At 38.4% G+C, this 23,947-nt stretch overlaps 1 protein-coding gene across 1 annotated transcript in view; it reads left to right on the forward strand.

The window, feature by feature from the left end:
* Positions 1 to 23,947, forward strand: part of LOC121388276 — a 92,007-nt gene that overhangs the window by 47,525 nt on the left and 20,535 nt on the right. The gene's annotated exons all lie outside the window — the stretch shown is intronic.

The raw sequence follows: 23,947 nt of genomic DNA on the forward strand, positions 1-23,947 counted from the left end.
TTACAAATATTAAGACGACCAGAAACACATTGAATATACAGAAACTGATATTCTAAACAAGAAAATATATTTAATATGTAAGTTTAATCGTAAAAAATATTTTATTAGTCGGAAACATCTTACAATGCAGCAAACTCGGGAATGTCCCTTTAATATATATATTTTTATTCTGTTGTATATTGTTACTGACGGAAAGAAACAAGGGAATATATAAATAGTAACAGAAAATATTGACTGAAGCCAAAATAAAACCCTCATTCATAGTAGCAGGACGTTAACCGTATTGCTGGCATTCAGTGCCACATTACATTGTATGCATGCATAACTAATGCCACATTACATTGTATGCACGCATAAGTAATGCCACATTACATTGTATGCACGCATAAGTAATGCCACATTACACTGTATGCAGGCATAACTAATGCCACATTACACTGTATCCATGCATAACTAATGCCACATTACACTGTATGCATGCATAACTAATGCCACATTACACTGTATGCATGCATAACTGATGCCACATTACACTGTATGCATGCATAACTAATGCCACATTACACTGTATGTATGCATAACTAATGCCACATTACACTGTATGCATGCATATCTAATGCCACATTAGATTCTATACATGCATAACTAATGCCACATTACATTCATGCATAACTAATGCCACATTACATTCATGCATAACTAATGCCACATTACATTGTATACATACATAACTAATGCCACATTACATTGTATGCATGCATAAATAATGCTACATTACATTCTATGCATGCATAACTACTAGTAGATAGTATTGTTAAATAAAACAAACCTTCCACTACTAGTAGTGAACTAATATAGTCTTAAATACCATGACATGTGTTCCCGTATTTGTGTCGGTCAGTTATTAATCAGGAATTTTAAATGGGAGTTGATAAATTAATACATGTTTCATTTTAACTTATTTTCGTGCTTATATCCAATTAAGGTCCAAACACGCTGTCCTGGGCACACACCTCCGCTATCTGTGTTGCCTGTTCAGAACAGTGGGTTAGTTGTTAGTTGGTTAGTGGTTAGTGAGAGAGAAGAGAGCATAGTGGCCTTACACCTACCCATTGAGCCGTTAAGAACTCGCTCTGGATTGGAGCCGGTACCGGACTGCGAACCCTGTACCTACCAGCTTGTAGTTCGATGACTTAACCACTGCGCCACCGAGGTCGTTAAATCAATACATGTTTAACGACAAAGACGACTCAAATAAATAGCCAGTATAATGTCGACACATAGGGCACTATCGACCTTGTCCACTTACACGTTTTAAAGCGACATACCCTTGTTTTTAAACACTACGGCGTATGTTTCACTAAGCAATTTTTAGCAGTTTTTAATAATTGAAATCAGAGATTACTTAGATATTATTGTTTAGATATCCATTTCTATACACCCGAAATGTTTCTGGTCAACCTGGTGTTTGTATTAATACCGCGAAATGCTTTTTTTTTCTTCTTGTTATATATTTAAAAACGCACGTACCTCTGAGAAGTAGTGGTTATGGAGACGGACTCTAGTCTACTTTTTAAGGCTTACACGACCCAATTTCACAAAACATCGTGAACCTAGTTTTGCACGTAAACGTAAATCTACAACTAAACCACACTTCTTATTACTATTATAAGTATAACAAATATAGTTAAAAGTACACATATTTAATTTTCTTTTCCCCTTAAAATGCTCCATTTTCCGCAATGATGTAATTTTCTTCGTGAAATAGATGTCAAACACTTGCAAATGTACATGCCCGGTATAACTGCTAGTCGCAGACATAAACTTACTATGTTTTGTGAAATTGCCACCAGGTTTGTAGATAAACCAAACGGAGTGTCCATTTTGACTGGTTAAAACTAGGATCTGCGACTTTAAGGAATACGCCTTTGTATTCTGATTTATCAGATTTATAACATTCGAGGACTCTTGGCACGCTTTATTATGACTCATATAAAATGGGATACGTTATTCTCAAGTTGTCCTGTTTCCATCTTTCACGGGGATCCTATAATACCCGTAACTGAATAAAACACGATTATCCAAATATCTCTCCTAACTGTATATCTATTTGATCTGTCTGTATCGGGCAGTCTAATACCCGAGTGGCTCGGCTCTAAGTATAATCAGAGATAAGATCTTATATAAATATATATATATCTATGTTGCACGTTTAGTTCACTAGAAAACACAACAAAACACACTATACTTTGGAATCTGTATTAACTCTAACGCTGACAAATGTACTTGCCGCAGTAGTTAATTAACAACAACGATATAATAAGAACCCAGAGCTAATCACTTAATTAGTTAATCACTAGGTGTCTAGTTTACACAATATTTTAATCACTTCACCGTGATACAACACACACACGTGTGATAATTGAGAAACGCTTCCAGGGGAACTTAATTAATAAAGGAATTACAGCTCTATTCCTAACTGGTTAATTTTTAATTAACCCTTAAATACTCAGTCAGTAACCTTGTAATACAGAATTAATACTGGTACATATCACAATAAAGACAATAACCTACAGTTTACCTAGGTCCTCTAGGATGACCGGCTAAGCTTTATCTTACCAAATACTCGTATAAATATATTAGAACAGTGAAGCCTACAATTTACTTCGTCAGATTACCGGAGACACTGTCTAAAGAATACTGGTATAATACAGTATTAAAATATTTAAAGTCACATCAATCACATCAAGGTTATACAACAGAGCAGAAAAATATATTTACCAGTCCAGTCGGACAAACGTTCCCCGGGAGCATTCCAATGTTTCTCCCCGATATATCTAAAATCCTAGCTATTTATTATAAAATCCCAGACTAGTCCAAAGACAGCGAATATCGCCTGGGGGCACAACGCGGTACCTCACCTATCATGTGATATTTCCACAACTCCCAGAGACGGTATATTTCCTTACAAGCCTAGACTGATCGAAGCCTAGTTCGCTAGAGATACCATGGTCGCGCGGAGGTATTACGTAACCACTCTCCACATGGCCTCTCCAAATGGCCTCCACATCTGGTCTGGGTGTGTATTGGGACGCAGGACTACCACCGTCGCGCGAGGGTATTACGTAACCAAGCTGCACACGGCCCTCTAAAACAATTAACATCGCCACAGGCGAAAAGATAAGAGCATGTTCCGTCACACCATCGTATACATTGTACTGTGGATGCTGGATGAACTAGAATTTAGTTGATTGATTACTATACAGCACCTGTCTTGTGTACGAAGGGTTGTCGGGTCGACGAAGGTACCTGTTCGTGTACGAAGGGTTGTCGGATCGATCACGCTCCATGACCTCATTACTATAGAGTACCTGTCTCGTGTACGAAGGGTTGTCAGATCGATCACGCTATCTCATTACTATAGGGTACCTGTCTCGTGTACGAAGGGTTGTCGGATCGATCACGCTCCATGACCTCATTACTATAGGGTACCTGTCTCGTGTACGAAGGGTTGTCGGATCGATCACGCTCCATGACCTCATTACTATAGGGTACCTGTCTCGTGTACGAAGGGTTGTCGGATCGATCACGCTCCATGACCTCATTACGTTATTTATTGTACGCTCCAACAGTTTCCTTTCCGAAGTGTATTCCACGATTGCTGTCCCGTTTGCAAGAAAAGTTAAAGTTCGTTTTGTTTAACGACACCACTAGAGTACATTGATTAATTAATCACCGGCTATTGTATGTCAGACATTTTGTAATTGTGACACGTAGTCATAAGAAGAAAACCGCTACATTTTTCCTAATGCAGACAGGAAAGCACATACCGCGGCCTTTGACCAGTTGTGGTGCACTGGATGGAACAAAAAGAACCCCAATCAGTTAAATGGATCCACCGAGGTGGTTCGATCCAGCAACGCAAGCATTTCAAGCAGGTACTCAACCGACTGAGCTAAATCCCGCCCCCGTTTGCTAGAAAAGTGCACATGAAAAAGCACTTGCTGCTAAAGAGGAGTACAGTAATTATACATGTAGTAATCAATCGGATTCGTATGGTGGCAGCTGGCTTGGGTTTGTCCATCATGCACGTGTGTAGTGCTGTTGGTATAAGGTAGCACTAAACCAAATAACTTCCGGCTGGGTCAAAGTTCGAGGTGCACCGAACTTTTGATAGTTGAAGTTTGTTTTGTTTAACGACACCACTGGAGAACATTGATTAATTTATCATCGGCTATTGGATGTCAAACATGTAGTAATTATGACTCGTAGTCAACAGAGGAAACACGCTACATTTTTCCTAATGCAGAAAGGGATCTTTTATATGCACTTTCCCACAGACAGGAAAGCACATACCACGGCCTTGATCCAGTTATGGTGCACTGGTTGGAACGATAAAAAAAACCCAATCAGCTGAATGGATCCACCGAGATGGTTCGATCCTGCGACGCAAGCACCTCAAGCCAGCACTGAACCGACTGAGCTAAATCCCACCCCCCCCCCCCTAAAACCGTTTGATAGAGAAGATAACACCACAAGTCCTGTGATTGGTTATAAATGTGAGTGTGTTGGTTGTAAACAAATGACTTTCATCTGAGCTAAAAATGTATTGCAGTTTTATTTGATCTAGTACCACTGTGTCAAGTAGCCTTGTGTTTGTAACATGTATGGGGTACATGTAAAAAAAAAAAGTACTCAAATTTTGTGCGAAATTAGGGGTGTTGTAAAAACATCTGGTTATACCGAAAATGAGCCGTGAAAGGTACCATTTTCTGCAGTTAATACATTGAGGTAGGGGTTGTAGTACTGATATTTATGGGTCATAGTTTGGTTGATATATTGCATATAACAAATATTAACATAGTCGCCTATGGGATTTTATTTGGTATAGTACAACCATAAAGTACTCCTAGTCACAGTGGCAGCGCTAACGCGAGGTCACCTTATTAACGCGGCTCGAAGAGTCCTGGGGCTAACTCACCAAACTCCTCTCTCAACTGTGATCTATCTGGCAGCGCAATTCAAAAGACTTGCAAATACAATGTGATTTGCTTAAAATGACAGACCCTAGTTTTTAAACACTACGACGTATTTGTCCACTTGTAAAGCCGTTTTTGATATTTAAATTAAAAGTACTTACATTTTATTATTTAGAACATTCATTTTCGTACACCTGAAGTATTTCTGGTCATCCAGGTTTTTCTAATGCTCCAAAATGCATTTTAAAAATAATTCTAAAAAAGCACATTCGTTTGCAAAGTCATTGTTATCAAGACAAGCTCTAGTCTATATTTAGACGGTAATTCCCCATTTAAACACCACAGGCTTCAGTTTATCTCATAACCGTATCCAAATGTGTTGCAGGTTTGTGGATTAACTAAACTTAGTGTCCATTTTTTACTGGCTGAAACTAGGGTCTGCGCCTTTAAGAAACTTTAAAGTGGCAGATCCTAGTTTCTAAACATTATGGCGTATTTTTCACTGTTAGAGCCTGATAACTAAAATCAGACATTACTTACATTTTATTGTTTAGAATATCCATTTTTGTCCATCCGTGTGTTTGTAATACCGCGAAATGCATTTTTCATAATTCTAAAAAAAACCCTGCACGTAGCTCTGAGAAGTAACGATTATAAAAACAATGTGCAGTCAGTTTTAAGAGGATTTTCCCCCATTTCAGCGACACAGACTCTAGTTACCCTAGGTAGTAATTTTATACAGATGTGTTACAGGTTTTAGATTAACTAAACTTGGTGTCCATTTTCTCGGGCTGAATCTAGGGTCTGCCACTTTACAAGAGTTTTGTGAATTAGGCCTCTGGACATTTAGAAAGATAGTCTCTGGTTGGAATCCCTTCAGTGAAGGTTGATATATCTGTTGCTGTTCTACCGATACTGTCACCATACATATTTGAAACCCAATTACTACTGATGAAGCACTGCACTGTCATACAGCGAACTCGTCTTCCTCTGCTCGCGAACGTTCAGGAATTGTCATTTCCTTTTCATTGATCGTTCAGCTTGTGTTGATTTAAGGGTCACCCACTCCAGTTCTCTGGGCTGTCTGTTCGTGTTCATAACTGGAAAGGAAAGGAATATGTATCTAAGGACGCCGCAACACATTTTAAATACTGTCGATACTTGATATTAACGATTGGTTATTATCGAACAGGACAAAGAAATAATTAAACGTGCATGTTTAGAGGAAGCTCGCCCATTAAAGTTAAAGTTTGTTTTGTTTAAGGACACCATTGTAGCACATTGATTTATAAATCATCGGTATTGGATGTCAAACATTTCGTAATTTGGACAGAGTCTTAGAGACGAAACCCGCTTAATTTTTCCATTAGTAGCAAGGGATCTTTTATATGCACCATCCCACAGACAGGACAGCACATACCACGACCTTTGATATACCAGTCGTGGTGCACTGGCTGGAACGAGAAATAGCCCAATAAGCCCACCGACGGGGATTGATCCCAAACCGACAGCGCATCAGGCGAGGCTTTTACCACTGGGCTACGTCCCGCCCACTGCTCGCCAGTTCCTTCACTCAAGACAGGAGGAAAAATTGGTTATTGCGACATTTGGTCTAAATAGTGTGAACTCATCAGTTCCTTCACTCAAGACAGGAGGAAAAATTGGTTATTGCGACATTTGGTCTAAATAGTGTGAACTCGCCGGTTCCTTCACTCAAGACAGGAGGAAAAATTGGTTATTGCGACATTTGGTCTAAATAGTGTGAACTCGCCAGTTCCTTCACTCAAGACAGGAGGAAAAATTGGTTATTGCGACATTTGGTCTAAATAGTGTGAACTCGTCAGTTCCTTCACTCAAGACAGGAGGAAAAATTGGTTATTGCGACATTTGGTCTAAATAGTGTGAACTCGTCAGTTCCTTCACTCAAGACAGGAGGAAAAATTGGTTATTGCGACATTTGGTCTAAATAGTGTGAACTCGTCAGTTCTCGTTCCAATCAGTGCACCACGACGGCACATCAAAGGCCATGGTATGTGCTATACTGTCTGTGGGATGGTGCATATAAAAGATCACTTGCTACTAATGAAACAAATGTAGCGGGTTTCCTCTCTATATGTCAGTATTACCAAATGTTTGACATCGAATAACCGATTATTAATAAATGAATGTGCTTTTGTAGTGTAGTTAAAATTAAAAACAAGCACCTTTGGTTGGTGCTGGTGCAGTGCCTGGATACGAACCCATCACTTACCTGCCGTTACTCTGACTGCATAGCCACAGTACTGCACCATGTATTGAGACCAGATCCATCCGAATTCGCCTATTATTTAAGAGTACAAGCTGTCACGCCTCTGTCGACGTTTTCGCTAGACCGGACTTCACAGAAATATGTTTTTAACCCGATAAAAGATTTACAGTTCGATTTGGTCACATGTTTAGCTTTATCGTCTGCAGTCAGGGCGACCGAAGGAGCTACATAAGAAGATTAATTTCGGGATACCATTCCGCGTGCACCGCTAAGTCAAGTTATGTGGGCTTCAGGGACGAAACCAATTCGTCAAAAGTAGACTAAATACATGTAACAATACTACTAAAAGCTAAACCAGAATAAAGATCGAACAAGAAGAATGATCATAGACTGTATGTCAGACGATGTCTGTAAAGCTTAAATGTCACTGCAAATTTATAAACACGAGAGGAACTGTAACAATACTTACAAACGCTGAACATAATAAAGATGGAGCATAAAGAATGATCGTAGACGGCAAGTCAGACGTAGACTGCAAATCTTAAATGTCACTGCAAATCTTAAATGTCACTGCAAATTTGTAAAGACGAGGTAACTGTGGTATTTTGAGACAAAATGAGTTATATGAGAAATGATGAACGAAAAATAGAGTAGCATGGTCTGAAATCAGCTTTTTATGTAGGTGTTTAAATTATTGGAATGTTTGAAAAAAGAAGAAAGATGTAATGCCAAAGTAGCGTATATATAAATTATTCAGTTTTATAGATGGTTGCTATTACAAAACAGTGCCTCACATTTTCTTGTGATTGTCTTTGAAAGGGCCACCACAAAGATGAGAACTATGGCAAATTGTGTTTTTGCAAATTTCAAAAGATGAAAGTATATAAAATGAGATGAAAGGATATCCTAAGTGATTGATAAGCACCATAAATATATCAGTAGACGACATATCGTCGGACAAAGGCATGGCAATTCGTTAATTAAAGGGACAGACCCTAGTTTTTAAACACTACAGCATATTGTTCACTATTAGAGCCGTTTGTGATCACTTAAATCAAACATTACATATATATTTTTTAGATTATCCGTTTCCGTAGAACCGAAGTGTTTCTGGTCATCCTGTCGGTGCCGTCGTGGCAGGCCATCGGTCTACAGGCTGGTAGGTACTGGGTTCGGATCCCAGTCAAGGCATGGGATTTTTAATCCAGATACCGACTCCAAACCATGAGTGAGTGCTCCGCAAGGCTCAATGGGAAGGTGTAAACCACTTGCACCGACCAGTGATCCACAACTGGTTCAACAAAGGCCATGGTTTGTGCTATCCTGCCTGTGGGAAGCGCAAATAAAAGATCCCTTGCTGCTAATCGGAAGAGTAGCCCATGTAGTGGCAACAGCGGGTTTCCTCTCAAAATCTGTGTGGTCCTTAACCATATGTCTGACGCCATATAATTGTAAATAAAATGTGTTGAGTGCGTCGTTAAATAAAACATTTGTTTCTTTTTTCTGGTCATCCAGATGTTTGTAATAACAAATATTGCATTTTTCATATTTTTAAAAACTCACGTGCGTCTGAGAAGTAGCAGTTTATTGATTCGAGTTCTAGTCTATTTTTAAGGATATTTCCTGTTTCCTCTTCTTTCACTCTGTCAAATGAGTTACACGTTTGTAAATGAACTAAACTTAGTGTCCATTGTTTTACGGGTTAAAACTAGGTTCTGAGCCTTTCAGTGCCAACACATATTGCCGAACAATATATACATTTAATGTGTCTTGAAAAGTACTTTACTCACTTATTTACTTATAAGTATTTGACGTGCCTATAACCAGTTACGGTTCAAACACGCTGTCCTTGGGTCACAGTCCATCAGCCTGGACTGCCTCTCCAGGACAAAAAGGGGTTTGGACAAAATGAGGTTTGGCTTTATTTGGTTAATGAATGATCTATAATCGATAAAATTAGTGGATGTATTTTGTAATAAAAATAAGTTTATTGTTGTTCTAAAGTTTTAAATAATTTGGACGATGATTTTGACGGTCCCCTAAAATAAAAATTGAACTTTACTCAACCAGTTACTCAGTCATATTTTACTTGTTATCGATCTTTTTGTGTATGTGCTGAATAACAAAAGAAACTATTAACTTAGTTTTCTCTAAGTTATTGAATCCCAGTTGTTTTTGCATCTGTTAAAGCTAAACAATGCCGTGTGAAGATTTTAAGTCCATTTTGACATTCTGTTTAAAAAATTAATTGTATCATGAAAACAATGTTTTGAAATATTCCCTTCCTTTGTTGTTTAGTATTAGTTGAATTATGGTTACGTAGTTATAAATCAGAAAGCATGTAACTGACGCTTTAAACTGATTACCACAAGGCTTATGTTAGCGAGTGTTATCTGAAAAGGAACGTACACGCAGTATATATTTCAAGTGACGTAAACCACGCGGCTTTGCCTTAAATCTGAATGACAAATCCGTAATACATGATCAGGGCCGTATCTCTGCACAATGCAGATTCGAATGGGCACTTGGCAAAATAGTGGTTGACTCCATGAATCTCCATCTAGTGCCTCGTCTGTAGGAGGACAGCCACTCCCGAGGAGATCATTTACTGGAAATTTCATCCCATTTGCATCGCCAAATAGAGGATGCCAGTCACAGACTAGTTTACTAAATCAAACCTAGTACTGGACAGAGCCCATTAGAATAAGTACAGCTGTGATGACATGCACTGGCGAATTACTGTCATAACAATTTCGATATCAGGTGTTCACGAAAGGTGAGCATATCCTAACCCACAGCTGCCGCCTGTCACTTAAATATCGCTGTACTCGAGTCTTGAGAAAGCATTGGCACGGGACCCCTTCTCCAAAATGTATGGAGGAGGGAAGGGGAGAACAGATTCGCGATATTGACGAATAATGATCGTCTGGGATTCGAATCTGTTTGTGCTAGAAGGAAATTTATTCGATATCGGAAAATGCAATCACGTAAACGTTGGCACTTTACAACTTCTTGCTGTCCAAGCAAACCTATACGTCACCATCATCATCATCATCATCATCAATATATCATCATCATCATCATTAACCCATTATCATCATAGCCATCATCAACCTATCAATATTTTCAAACCATCATCCTCATAATCATCATCATCATCATCCTCGTCGTTGTCAATATCATCATCATCATCATACTTTTGAATACTCAGACATTGCCAGCTCTTTTTATATAAAACATTATTTACTTCTGAATCGTGCGTGAACCAAAGACTTTCGTGAACAAAAATGCTAATGGAACTGAGGAGAATCCGTGTCTGGAATACCATTATAGTCCAATTACCGTCTCGAGAAACTCTCTCCGCGAAGACAGCGCTCCAGAAACTCTTCTAAATTGCTGTATTCTCGTTACGTCCGTCCTGCTAAATCAGCCATGATGCCGGCACCACACAGGGAGCAGACTTGGAGAGAATCGCGCATCAGAAAGTCAGTGCCACACATTTTCACCCCCTTATCGATTGGTTTGTCCTAGTCCAAGGATTTAAAGGTAAGCTGGCAGGATTTTCCGAGGACTTGTGACATTTCTTTTAACGCCTATTAATTCGGTTAAGTATAATTCCTAAGACGCTTTCACGTGTACTTTTATACAAAAAAAATAATAACATTTTGTTGGGGTGGGATGGGTGGGTGGGATTCTAAATAAGGACACCGGCGCCATCATAATTATTATAAATGTTTTTTGGTTATAAAATTAAGTTGTCTTTATTACGTTGTAAAGAGAATGCACAAGAAGCATAGCTAAATAAGTGATTCACATTTAAACAAGTCAAAGAATAAGAACAATAATTAAAAACAAAAACACACTTAAGACAGCAAATTTTAAATATAAAATGACAATTATGATTCAGGACCCCATTCCACGAAGCGATCTTAGCACTAACATCACCTCGAGTAAGAGACAGATGAGTTGCACTAAGAGAGCAAAGTTGTCGGGGATTTTCACCTGTCATAACGTTAACAGTGTGTTCGCCTGACTTGAACTCGCCCAATTCCAAGCCTTTTCAATATATTTTTTTCTGCTGGTAAATTAAACTATTTGATTGTGATTTTTATGGGTATATAATTGAAAACATGATGTTTGCATTTCAAAGCAAACGTTAATACATAATTTTGGCGGGAGGACGACATTGTGGCATTTGAAATATCATCTTTAGGTAACCGAACTTGGGAGTGGCTGTCCTTTAAAGTAAGGAAGAAAGGAATGAAATGTTTTATTTAATGACGCACTTTTAAAGAAAGATTTGGAAGGACTGTCAAGTAAAAAAAGGCTAAAACAAATAATAAAAGGAAAATTATTTCTTTGTATGGTATTTTAACTATAAAACGTACAAAATCGTTAAACTGCCATAACTGTTATGACTGGAAACACGTCACTAATACTCCCAATGACGATCGTTTTGACATGGCGCTGCAGTAACTGCATTAACTGCGCACTTAACGTCACTCACGCTGGGGAATTATGGCCACCAATTACATGTAAAAGAAAGACAGAAAAAGTTATTTTTTTGAGATGTTAAGTATTTTTGTATTCCACTGACGAGACTGTGCCTGAAGTGCGATACATCATCAGATTGATTCTTCTGCTCTGTTCTTCACAACTGGCATATACAATTCCTGTAATTGGTAACGAGAAGTTTGAGTGCCGGCATATTATTCTTTCCTCTCGTACTAACGTACGGGGCCTCATTCTGCACATGGGAAATAGACTCTTGTAAGCGTCGTAAGAGAGGGGGTAGGGGGTAGGGGCAACTGCCCACCACCCCAGTGCTGGAGCAAATCTTCAAATTCAGACAAAAACGATGAAGACGTTTGAACAAAATGAGCTAGACTAAAACCTTTTTCACCATGTATTTCCATCATCCTACCCTCAAAGCGAAACGTAGCCCAGTGGTAAAGCGCTCGGTTGATGCGCGGTTGGTTTGGGATCGATCCCTGTCAGTGGGCCCATTGTGCTATTTTTCGCTCCAGCCAGTGCATCACAACTGGTACATCAAAGGCCGTGGTATGTGCCATTCTGTCTATGGGATAGTGCATATAAAAGATCCCTTGCTGCTATTCGAAAAGAGTAGCTCATGAAGTGGCGACAGCGGGTTTCCTCCCTCACAATATCTGTGTGATCCTTAAACATATGTCCGACGCAATATAACCGTAAATAAAATGTGTTGAATCGGTGGGTCCATTGGGCTATTTCTCGTTCCAGCCAGTGCACCACGACTGGTATATCAAAGGTCGTGGTATGTGCTATGCTTTCTGTGGGATGGTGCATATAAAAGATCCCTTGCTACTAATGAAAAAAAAAATGTAGCGGGTTTCCTTTCTAAGACTATATGTCAAAATTACCAAATGTTTGACATCCAATGGCCGATGATTAATAAATCAATGTTCTAGTGGTGTCGTTAAACAATACAAACGGTGTTTTGTTTTGTTTTTGTTTTTTTGCTTTAGTCATTTTTTAGGCTATGTAATACAGATTAAGTTTAAAGTGTCTGTATTATTATTATTATTATTATTATTATTATTAGGCTTTGACTACAAATAAGACTTTGTTTTTGTTTGGAATACCGACATTATCATTTCCACGCATAGCAGGGGTGTTAGACAGGGAGATTGTTTACTTACCCCCTTCTTTTGCCAACTTATCGGCGCGGGTTCAAAATAGAGTAAATCAATACTTCTTTTCTGCTTTAAATAGAAAATTCCCAACAGGGAATTTAATTTACCTTGCCATTAATACGAAACACATTTCGTGACGTTCATTATTTCACAATGACAAAGGGCCAGCTATCCAAGAGGTCTTAACTGTAATAGGTAGAGAAAAAACATCATCTTTAATAATTGACAAGAATCGCGTAACGGCAGAGGTGTAGAAGACCCTGGGCTGGAAATTGAAGTAAATCACGGATCTTCAGCTAATGGAACAATGATAACCGAGATAATAGAACATCTTTGATCCTTGATAGAAGTTAGCCGAAAAGACGTTGTATACTGCGAAACCAAAAATGAGGTGAACGTGGAAATCGGAAGAGCTTTGTCATTAAATTTTAGTAATCTGGTCATTACTTTTCACGTGGTGTGATTTAAAAAAATGTTAAATGGTCTGAATGACTGCAAGCAAAGTTGTGTAGTGTGTCCGTGTATATGCAGAATATTTATTTATTTATTTATTTATTTATTTATTTATTTATTTTAATTAATTTATTTATTTATTTACACATTTCTTCCTTTACGTTTTTAATTTCTTTTCCTTGTTTTGAGATGGTAGGTTGAAGGGCTGGAGCTTGTTTTATAACATGGGTGTGAATAGCATAGGAGCTAGTTGATTACAATCCAGTAGGTTGCAGGATCGTCTCCCCTCAGACAACCAGTTCAACTCTCTCTGCTACTTTTTTAACATATGAAAACCTTTGGAGTGTGCTTTGTTATCTGTGGAAATTTTACTTATTAAAATCGTGCAGAACTACAGAGAGTATGCTGACTTATAAGTACACGAACATTCCTTTGCCTGACTGCACACCAGACATATGAAATTATACCCAGTTATGGTTAATGCACGCTATGCTGTCTGGGCTGTCTTTTATAAAGACTTACATACATATATACAGACAGACATACAGAGAGAGAGAGAGAGAGAGAGAGAGAGAGAGAGAGAGAGAGAGAGAGAGAGAGAGAGAGAGAGAGAGAGAGAGAGAGAGAGAGAGAGAGAGAGAGAGAGAGACAAAGACAGAGAGACAGACACACAGACACAGAGATAAACAGAGAGAGAGAGAGAGAGAGAGAGAGAGAGAGATAAACAGAGAAAGAAAGAGAGAGAGAGAGAGAGAGAGAGAGAGAGAGAGAGAGAGAGAGAGAGAGAGAGAGAGAGAGAGAGAGAGAGAGAGAGATCCACTGATCCGGTATCGGTATACGAACCGAGCACCTACCACCCTAAAGCCCGGCCGGTGGGTTAACAACTCCACGGAAACCATTGTTACACGACAAGAGTGCCCACTTATATTAAGTCCGATCAGGTGCCATTAGCAGACGACATTGCTCTAACAAGTAAATTATATATTTGACCTTGACCTTGTTAGCCTTTGACCTTATAAGCTGTTCACTCAACCTGTTTCCTGTGCCCTCATATTCTGAATGCCCTATTTTATTTTCTTGATCACCAGAAGGAATTAACATCAAATTAAATTACTAAACTTGAATGGATCCTCCTTGGAACTGGTTTTCTACGTACACGATCGGATCGATTTTTCTTAGATTAAAGGAATTATGACATCTGCACCGAAGAAGTTGTAAAACGTGTGCGCACTGACGTAGCCCAACAAAAACGATGTCCATGATGCAAAAAGAAAGAAAGAAAACCACAAACCAAACCCGACATATAGCTTTCTGACGTGTGTACACACTAATTGGAAGGCTAGATGAAAAATGTAGTCTCATGTTGCGACACTAGCAAGTCATTTATCTTTTTCGTAATTACGTCGCAAAGACGGTAGCGGAGATTCAGAGAAACACGGCTGAATTTCGTAATGATAGTTAATACCCGTAAGCTTCAGGATCACAGATACTTTAAAAAAAAAACAGTTATTAAAATACAGAAAAAATTATCGGCAAAGAAAGAGATTTTTGTTTAGTGATCCCACAGAAACGTTTTGAAACCCTGGGTGCTTTAGTATGTCACGTGTGATTATTTCGTCACTTCGTCTAAAAAAAAAATGAAAGAGGAAATCCACTGCCACTACATTTCATTTATACTTATTGTTGTGTTTATATCCAATTAAGGTTCAAGCACCCTGCCCTGGGCACACACCTCAGCTATCTAGGCTGTCTGTCCAGGATAGAGGGTTAATGGTTAATTGTTAGTGGTTAGTGAGAGAGGAGTCGGTATAGTGGCCTTACACCTTAAATGAACAACACATTTGGTAATTCTGATATATAATTTTAGAGAGGGAAACCGCAACAGTTTTCCATTAGTAGCAAGGGGTGTTTATATGCACCATCCCACAGACAGGATAGCATATACCTCGGCCTTTAAAATACCAGTCGTGGTACACTGGCTTGAGCGAGAAAGTGTCCAATGGGATCGATCCTAGACTGACCACGCATCAGACGAGCGTTTTACCATTGGGCTACGCTCTGCTCATCTGTCCAGTTATGAGGATCCAGCCTTTGACTAGTCGCACCACAAGGGACACATGACAAGGGATCACATCACATCGAGTCACATGGGATTGCAGGAGTCACATGACAAGGGATCGCATCACATTGAGTCACATGACAAGGGATTGCATGACGAGATCGCATGACAAGGAGTCACATGACAACGGATCGCATGACAAGGAGTCACATGAAAAGGGATCGCATGCCAAGGGATCGCATGACAAGGAATCGTATGACAAGGAGTCACATGACAAGGGATCGCATGACAAGGAGTCACATGAAAAGGGATCACATGACAAGGGATCAAATCACAAGGGAGTCACATGACAAGAGGATCGCATGACAAGGGTCGCATCACAAGGAGTCACATGACAAGGGATAACATGACAAGGGATCGTGTCACAAGGGATCGCATCATAATTAGTCATATAACAGGGTATCGCATGACTAGGGATCGCACCACAAGGAGTCACATGACAAAAGATTGCACCACAAGGCGTCACATGACGAGAGATCGCGTCACAAGGCGTCAGGCGTCACATAACAAGGGATGGCGTCACATGACAAGGGATCGCATCACAAGGAGTCACATGGCAAGGGATCGCATCACAAGGAGTCATATGACAAGGGATCGCGTCACAAATGATCGCTTCATAAGGAGTCATATGACAGGGGATCGCATGATTAGAGATCGCACCCCAAGGAGTCACATGGCAAGGGATCGCACCACAAGGAGTCACATGACAAGTGATCGCAACACAAGGAGTCACATGACAAGGGATCGTACCACAAGGAGTCACATGACAAGGGATCGCGTCACAAGGGATCGCATCATAAAGAGTCATATAGCAGGGGATCGCATGACTAGGAATCGCACCACAAGGAGTCACATGACAAGGGATCGCATTACAAGGAGTCACATGACAAGGGATCGCGTCACAAGGGATCGCATCATAAGGAATCATATAACAGGGGATCGCGTGGCTAGGGATCGCATCACAAGGAGTCACGTGACAAGGATCGCGTCACAAGGGATCGCATCACAAAGAATCATGTGACAAGGGATCGCGTGACAAGGAGTCACGTGACAAGGGATCGCATGACAAGTGATCGTATTACAAAGAGTCACATGACAAGTGATCGCATCCCACGGAGTCACGTGGCAAGGGATCGCACCACAAGGGAATGCACTACAAAGGATCACATAATAATAATGATATTTTATATTCAATTTTCAATGGACAGGATAGTACACATCACGATCTTTGATGTACATGTACCAGTTGCTGGTACCCAATAACTGTAATAGCTAGCTTAACAAAGCCTAAGACAAACACAAGGGAGTACTAGTTTTCTGTGTTGTCATTCTTTCAGATGACAACACAGTAGTTTCGAATTATATAATTATATGTAGCTTTTGTTGGACTTTTATATTTGTCAATTTTATTTAAATTTCACTTTAATTGATTATGATACTTTAGATTCAAACACATTCTCCTGGACACCCTGCCCCTCAACCCCCCCCCCCCCCCCCCCTTATGGGGTTTTTCCCCCCCCCCCCCCAAACGCCGTGATGTAATCCTGGGTCATCCCTTGAAGCAATTTGAGTTTTTTCCAGGACATGATCTTTAAATTAAACAGGCGAAATATTTGTGCTTTTAATGACAAAACGGCAATTGTACATACATGTAATATAATCAAGGAATAATTCAACAGAAATTAAATATTTTATTTTGATATCACAATAAGTATATTTGGTATAGAAAGATATGGCGCACAGTGCAAAACCCAGCACATTGTAAATAAAACACACGGTCGTTGGTACAGGTGGTTTAAAGTGTGACAGAAGAAACACGATTGGATCATTTATGTATTCATGACCATAAATGACCTGTCAGTCGTCTGGGGTGCGAAAGGTCACAAGACCAATCGCCCTCGATGTACCTTATGGGGGTTTTCCTGTTCCAACCAGTACCTCACGACTGTTATATCAAACGCCGTGATGTATCCTGTATCCCTTGATGTTGGAGCAGGATGTAACCCAGTGATAGAGCGCTTGCTTCATATGTGATGGATAGCAGAATCAATCGCCCTCCGTGTTTTGTGTTTTCCCATTATAACCAGTGTCCCGTGACTGGTATATCAAAGGCTGTGGTACGTACTGTCATGTGAAGGGGAAGTGCGAATAAAATATCCCTTTCTGCTTGTATCGGTAGGAGTAGCTTGTGTGTGCTCACACCACTACTATATAACACACTATGTTTCACGACTTTTGATATACCAACTGTGAGACACGGAAGACCCACATGTAATAGTGGAGCTAATTTTAATTAGATTGACGGAAGACATGCAACAACAACAACAAAATACAAACAAACACGAGGCCCGAATTTACAAAGCATATTTTTGTCTTACACACTTGTAACTGCATGCATTTACAATACCTACACATTTTCGTGTAATAAAAAAGACCCCCCCCCCCCGGCTTCGTAAACACACACACACACACACACACACACACACACACACACACACACACACACACACACACACACACACAGTTTATTTCAGTGCATCTTTGCACTATATCATTTATGGCTACAAATTATTTATAAGGATTTCTGCGCTGGCAGTAATAAGAAGCTGTGACTTAGAAATAAAACTGTGGTTTGAGATTAGTAGGCAGCTGATCTCACAGAGTCGATGGTGATGATAAAACATCGCGGAGTTCGCTGATGGCTGAGAACGAGTGCACTGGAGCGGATCCAGCTTTTCTGATGGGGGGGGGGGGGGTCCAAGACAAAAAGGGCACGTACGTCTGAGAAGCAGCGGTTATGGAGTGGAGTTTTAGTCTATTTTAAAGGATATTTCCCCGTTTCAACGTCACCCTTTTGTAATTTTATCCAGGTTACAGGTTTGTAGATTAACTAAACTTAATATCCAATTTTACTGATTGAAACTAGGGTCTGCAACTATTAATCTAATCTACAAACCTGTAACATAATTGGATAAAGTTACAATAGAGTGGATGTAGTACTAAACCAAATAACATCCGGCTGGGTCAAAGTTCGAGATGCACCCGACTTTTCATATAACAGTTGAGGCTACCAGTCCTGCCATTGGTGATAAATATGAAAGTGTGTGATTGTTTCATCTGGTTAGTAAATTCCAGTAATTTAATTTGAACTAGTGTTGTCAATGTACAAACTATAATTGTGCTTGAAACATGTGCGAGGTCCTACTAAAAAATTTCACATGACAATTTTGTGTGTGAAACTTGGGTAGTCATAGACGCTGCCCGTTATGTCTGATCTACTTTAAGGTGAGAGGTGGTAGTACATGTATCCGTGGTGTATATGTCAATTCATATGCTGTTTGTAGGAGTTTAAGCCACATACACGTATGCTACTATTGTCGTATATGGGATTCGATTTGGTGATATACACACTGAAACAGGCAGGGCGGAACGTAGACCAGTGGTAATGGATCAATCCCCGTCGGTGGATCCAGTAGGCTATTTGTCGTTCCAGCCAGTGCACCACGACTGGTATATCAAATACCGTGGTATGTGCTATCCTGTCTGTGGAATAGTGCATACAAAAGATCCCTTGCTACTAATGGAAAAATGTAGCGGGTTTTCGCTCCATGACTATATGTCAGAATTACCAAGTGTAAATCAGTGTACTCTAGTGGTGTCGTTAAACAAAACAAAATTTAACACCCTAAATCATACGAAAAAGTAGACTAGAGCTTGTCTATAAGGGGCGTTCCCATTATGCGATTAGAAAGTTAGTTTGTTTTGTTTAACGACACCACTAGAGCAGATTGATTTATAATCATCGGTTATTTCATAATTTTGACATATAGTCTTAGAGAGGAAACCCGCTACATTTTTCTATTGGTAGCAATGGGTTCACCATCCCACAGACAGGATAGCACATGCCACTGCCTTTGATATAGCAGTCGTGGTGCAGTGGCTAGACTGAGAAATTAATACCAAAAAAGTACATACATCCGGAACTATAGTCAGTAACTGCCTGCAATGACTGTGTGGGTGTGGGTAATTTTTTATATGCTTCCATCAGAGAACTGTTCAAGCACGCCTGTCGTGGGCACAACCCTTGACTTCGCCAGAGAGTTCTGTCCATGTTTAAAGCACGAGGAAACGCCATTTTCAAAAATATAAAACACAAATATTTAAACAGTGCAATATTTGACATATTTAACAACCAAAGAGATACATAACAATACTAAAAATATATGTATTGGAATGTTATGCATTCAATAATAAAAGTATAAATCAATTCACATAATTTTTAAGCATAGCCCTACTTTATGGCTTGTCTAGTTTACAAAACATGATAAATATATTCATCAGTGTAAATAATGTTACTATATCTAGTACAGCAATTAACAGCATTATCACACACACACACACACACACACACACACACACGCACACACACACACACACACACGCACAAACACACACACACACACACGCACGCACACACACACGCACGCACACACACACACACACCAAACATCAAAAATCATCACCAAAAAACCCCATAAAGCCCCACTTTATTAGCAAATGTTGGTACCTTGCCACATTTGCACTATTTCATCAGTGGGGTCGAACTAATTTGTGGTAAACTGAATCGGGGACGAAACGTCTGGTACCTATATTAAGACTGGCTATCGTTCTGCGTTACGCTTACTTTACTATTAGAGTATTACTTTTCGCGGCAAAATCTAACATTGGTGTTTAAAAATTTACATTGTTTATTGTTTAACTTACTTGAATAAAACACGTTCGGTAGGTATATTAATTAATTAATATTAATATCATGAATGTGTCACAGATTACTGGTAGCCAAATAGTATTTAGTGAAATGTTGCACGTGAAAGCATACGAAAAGAACTTGAGAAGAGAATTGTGGATCCGTTTCTTTCGTTTTCTTACTATCGCAAGTGTTGTGTTATATGTTCAGGTGTTTATACACCGTGACGAAGTTGCATGTATCGCCATGGACCCGATGTTTATCCCGTAGTAATTAATATATGATACTTGAAATATCTTTAAAATATAGTAAGACAAATTTCATACATGGCTTCAGTTTATTCGATTGTCAACAACATTTTTATTGGTCGGCTGTTGACAAATACAGCCAATAAACACACGTCTTAGTAATAGCACGAAACAGTCGATAATTCAGGTTGCAATGGATGATGCAGAATGATAAACTCTGTTTAATAAACTCGAGATTTAAAAATATAGAAATTTTAAAATATATTCAGAAATGGTTGCTTCAAAAAAAAATATTGATAGCGAATTTGGAAAAAAATCCGGATATTTGACATAAATGAAATATCTGAAACAATCTTAGTTAAAAAATAACAAAGCTCCAGGTGCTGATGGAATACTTAACGAATATCTAAAAAAATCTTCTCCTCTGTTAATCCCAGTCTATTTTAGGTTGTTTAATATTATATTAGACACGGGTATCATACCAGACAGCTGGACAGTGGGGATAATTAAACCAATATATAAAAATAAAGGTAACCCACAGGATCCCGACAACTATAATCAGTTGTGTTGGTAAACTGTTTACTGCCATTATTAATAACAGACTAAACCTTTTTGCTACTGAAGTAAATAAACAGGAATCAGGCTGGATTTCGCAAAGGTCATTCAACGAGCGATAACATATATTGTATGCATGTTTTACTGTCGATATATCTGTCGTTTGGTAAAAACGTATACTGTACTTTTGTTGATTTTCGAAAGGCTTTTGACTCTGTCTGGCTATGGAGAAAATTACAAAAATGTAAGATTAAAGGTAAATGTTTCAAAATAATTTTTAATTTGTATAGAAACATTAAATCATGCGTTGAAATTAATAATAAGAAATCTTATTTTTTTCCTTGTCTAACAGGCGTGAGGCAGGGGAAAAATGTTTTACTTTTTTTATTTTCAATATTTCTAAATGATCTTGAAGATATTTTTAAAATGCTTCAAGGATCTCCTCTGGAATGGTGTCATTTTGAAGTAAACTGGTTAAAGACGAAAATAAACTTAGTAGTGTTTTATATAAATTAATGTGTTCTTTAAACAGTGGTGAAGGAAATCAATTTAAATAGTTGAAATTCATAAGAAGTATTTTCGATAACTCGGGAATGGAGTACATCTATACCAATTAAAATAATGATTTCAAATCGTATAAACAAGAATTAAAACAAAACCTCGGTGATCAATTTATACAACAGTGGTTCTCGGAAATTACAAACTCTTCTAGGGGTCAATTTTATACATTATTTAAAACAAGAATTTTATTTCGAAACCTATTTCTCGAGATTATCATACCAAAATAAATGCTGGATAACTAAATTGCGAACGTCAAATTTAAGATTACCAATCGAAACTGGCAGATGGTTTAACGTTCCTAGAGAAAATAGAATATGCAAACTTTGTAATACCGATATTGGAGATGAATACCATTATTTATTTAATTGTAAAAATTATAATATTGAAAACATTAGAAGAAAATATATAAAACAATATTATAGAATTAATCCTAGCGTTTTTAAAATGAAAGGTATGCTGTCATTATGTAATGCACCATTATTAAAAAAACTAGCTATATTTATTAAAAGATTATCTTGTCTTGTGAATTGACGTTTCTCCGCATCTTTTAGCTATTTTGTTTGCATATCTTGTGTTCTGTTAATTATAGATACTTCTATGTTGACGCCTGTTCTTGTTATGTATGTTAATTATGTATTTGAAAATGTCCTCTTGTTACACATTGTAATGTGTCTGAGTGTTGTTTAATAAATCTTTAAGAAAATCTTGAAATCTTAAACAAAATAAACATTTAACTTTTACTATGCATCCAGTGTGTTTGTGGTTGGCATAATAAAACGCTGAACACAGTACCTTTCATGTATGCCTATTTCCGAGCTTATATCCAGTTAAAGTTTAAGCACGCTGTCCTGAACACATACACACGCGCACGCACGCACACGCACACGCGCGCGCGCACACACACACACACACACACACACACACACACACACACAACTATCGGTCTGTCCAGGACAGTGTGTTAGTGGTTAGTAGTTAGTGAGAGAAGTCGACGTAGTGGCCTTACCCATTAAGTTGTTGGGATTTGAACCCAGTACCTACCAGCCTTAAGTCCTGTGACTTAACCACTACACAACTTAGGCTGGTGTCAACACAGTGTTCTGTGGTCAGTTTAATAGAGTTATTACAATAGTGCTTGCGCCATCTGTAGATACGGTGTCATTCTATGATTACGTAAATTGCAATATTTGTGGAAACTAAATAAAAGCGGCTACATCGGAAACCGAGAGTACAGTTACGATCGTACTGTTTAACACCTACCCACCACATGCCCTGCTGTTCGCTGTCGTCTGCTGAGCGAAAGGCGTAATCGCAGCTGAGAAATCAGCCACAAAACTGTTGCAACGCAGTGCATAGGACATCGTTTTTCCCCACAATACCCCCAGACCCCCCCCCCCAAAAAAAAAAATACAAACCCCAAAACCAAACAAAAACCCACCCAACCTCTTGACTATTAACAGGACCAGCATTGACCACAAACGACATGAGCAGAAAAAACAACAACAACAAAATACATGCAACAAAAATAAAACAAAAACAAAAGAGAACAAAAACAAAAACAAAACAAAGAAAACATCTAAAAATAATATACATATATATATATATATATATATATAATATTTACAGGGTTGAAAATTAACATGAAAACCACGGTCGCCAGCAGGATCAGTTAAAGAAACATCTTACTGGCCCTTCTCAAATTCAACTAGCCCGCCAATTATCACATTAAAATTTAACCGCACAGCCAAAATCAAAAGTAGAATGTTCTTTGTTGAATACTAACCATGTGCTCATCGTATATAGTCCGTTTGCTTCAAAAGGAAACCGATGAATTGGCATGTAACTTCATAATGAATAAAGTTTAAATTCATATAAAAACATGTTCTTAAGTTTTAAACCCATAACAGCTAAAATAACACTTTTTGAAAAAAGAAATCCAATAAAAATTAAAATGTTTCTTTACAAATTACACATTAAATCTTATTTTTAATACAGATGTGAAGACAAAATGCTAGAACAGTCAAGGTATGCAGCTTGACTTGTATTGTCTTTGAAGTAAACAATAAAATAAGGCAGTACAAAGAGAATAAATGTAGAATTGCGAATGCTTTATCATATAAACATTTAAGGGACGAAATCAATTTTATGGTGATGCAACGGTGTAAAATCGCCAGTAAAGGATTTCCACGGGACTGACTGTCCTCCTATAGACGAGGCACACACATGTGTGCGTTTAATTAGGTTATTGTAAATGCTACAGTAGTAGGCTACTAATAAAATAAATTTCAAAAGAAAAATAAATTTGTAACAAAAAAAAGTTTTTTGTTTTTTTTCACCAAAATATATGTTAAATTAAAAACTACAA

Source organism: Gigantopelta aegis, chromosome 14 (genome assembly GCF_016097555.1).
Source record: "Gigantopelta aegis isolate Gae_Host chromosome 14, Gae_host_genome, whole genome shotgun sequence".
NCBI classification, from domain to species: Eukaryota; Metazoa; Mollusca; class Gastropoda; order Neomphalida; family Peltospiridae; genus Gigantopelta; species Gigantopelta aegis.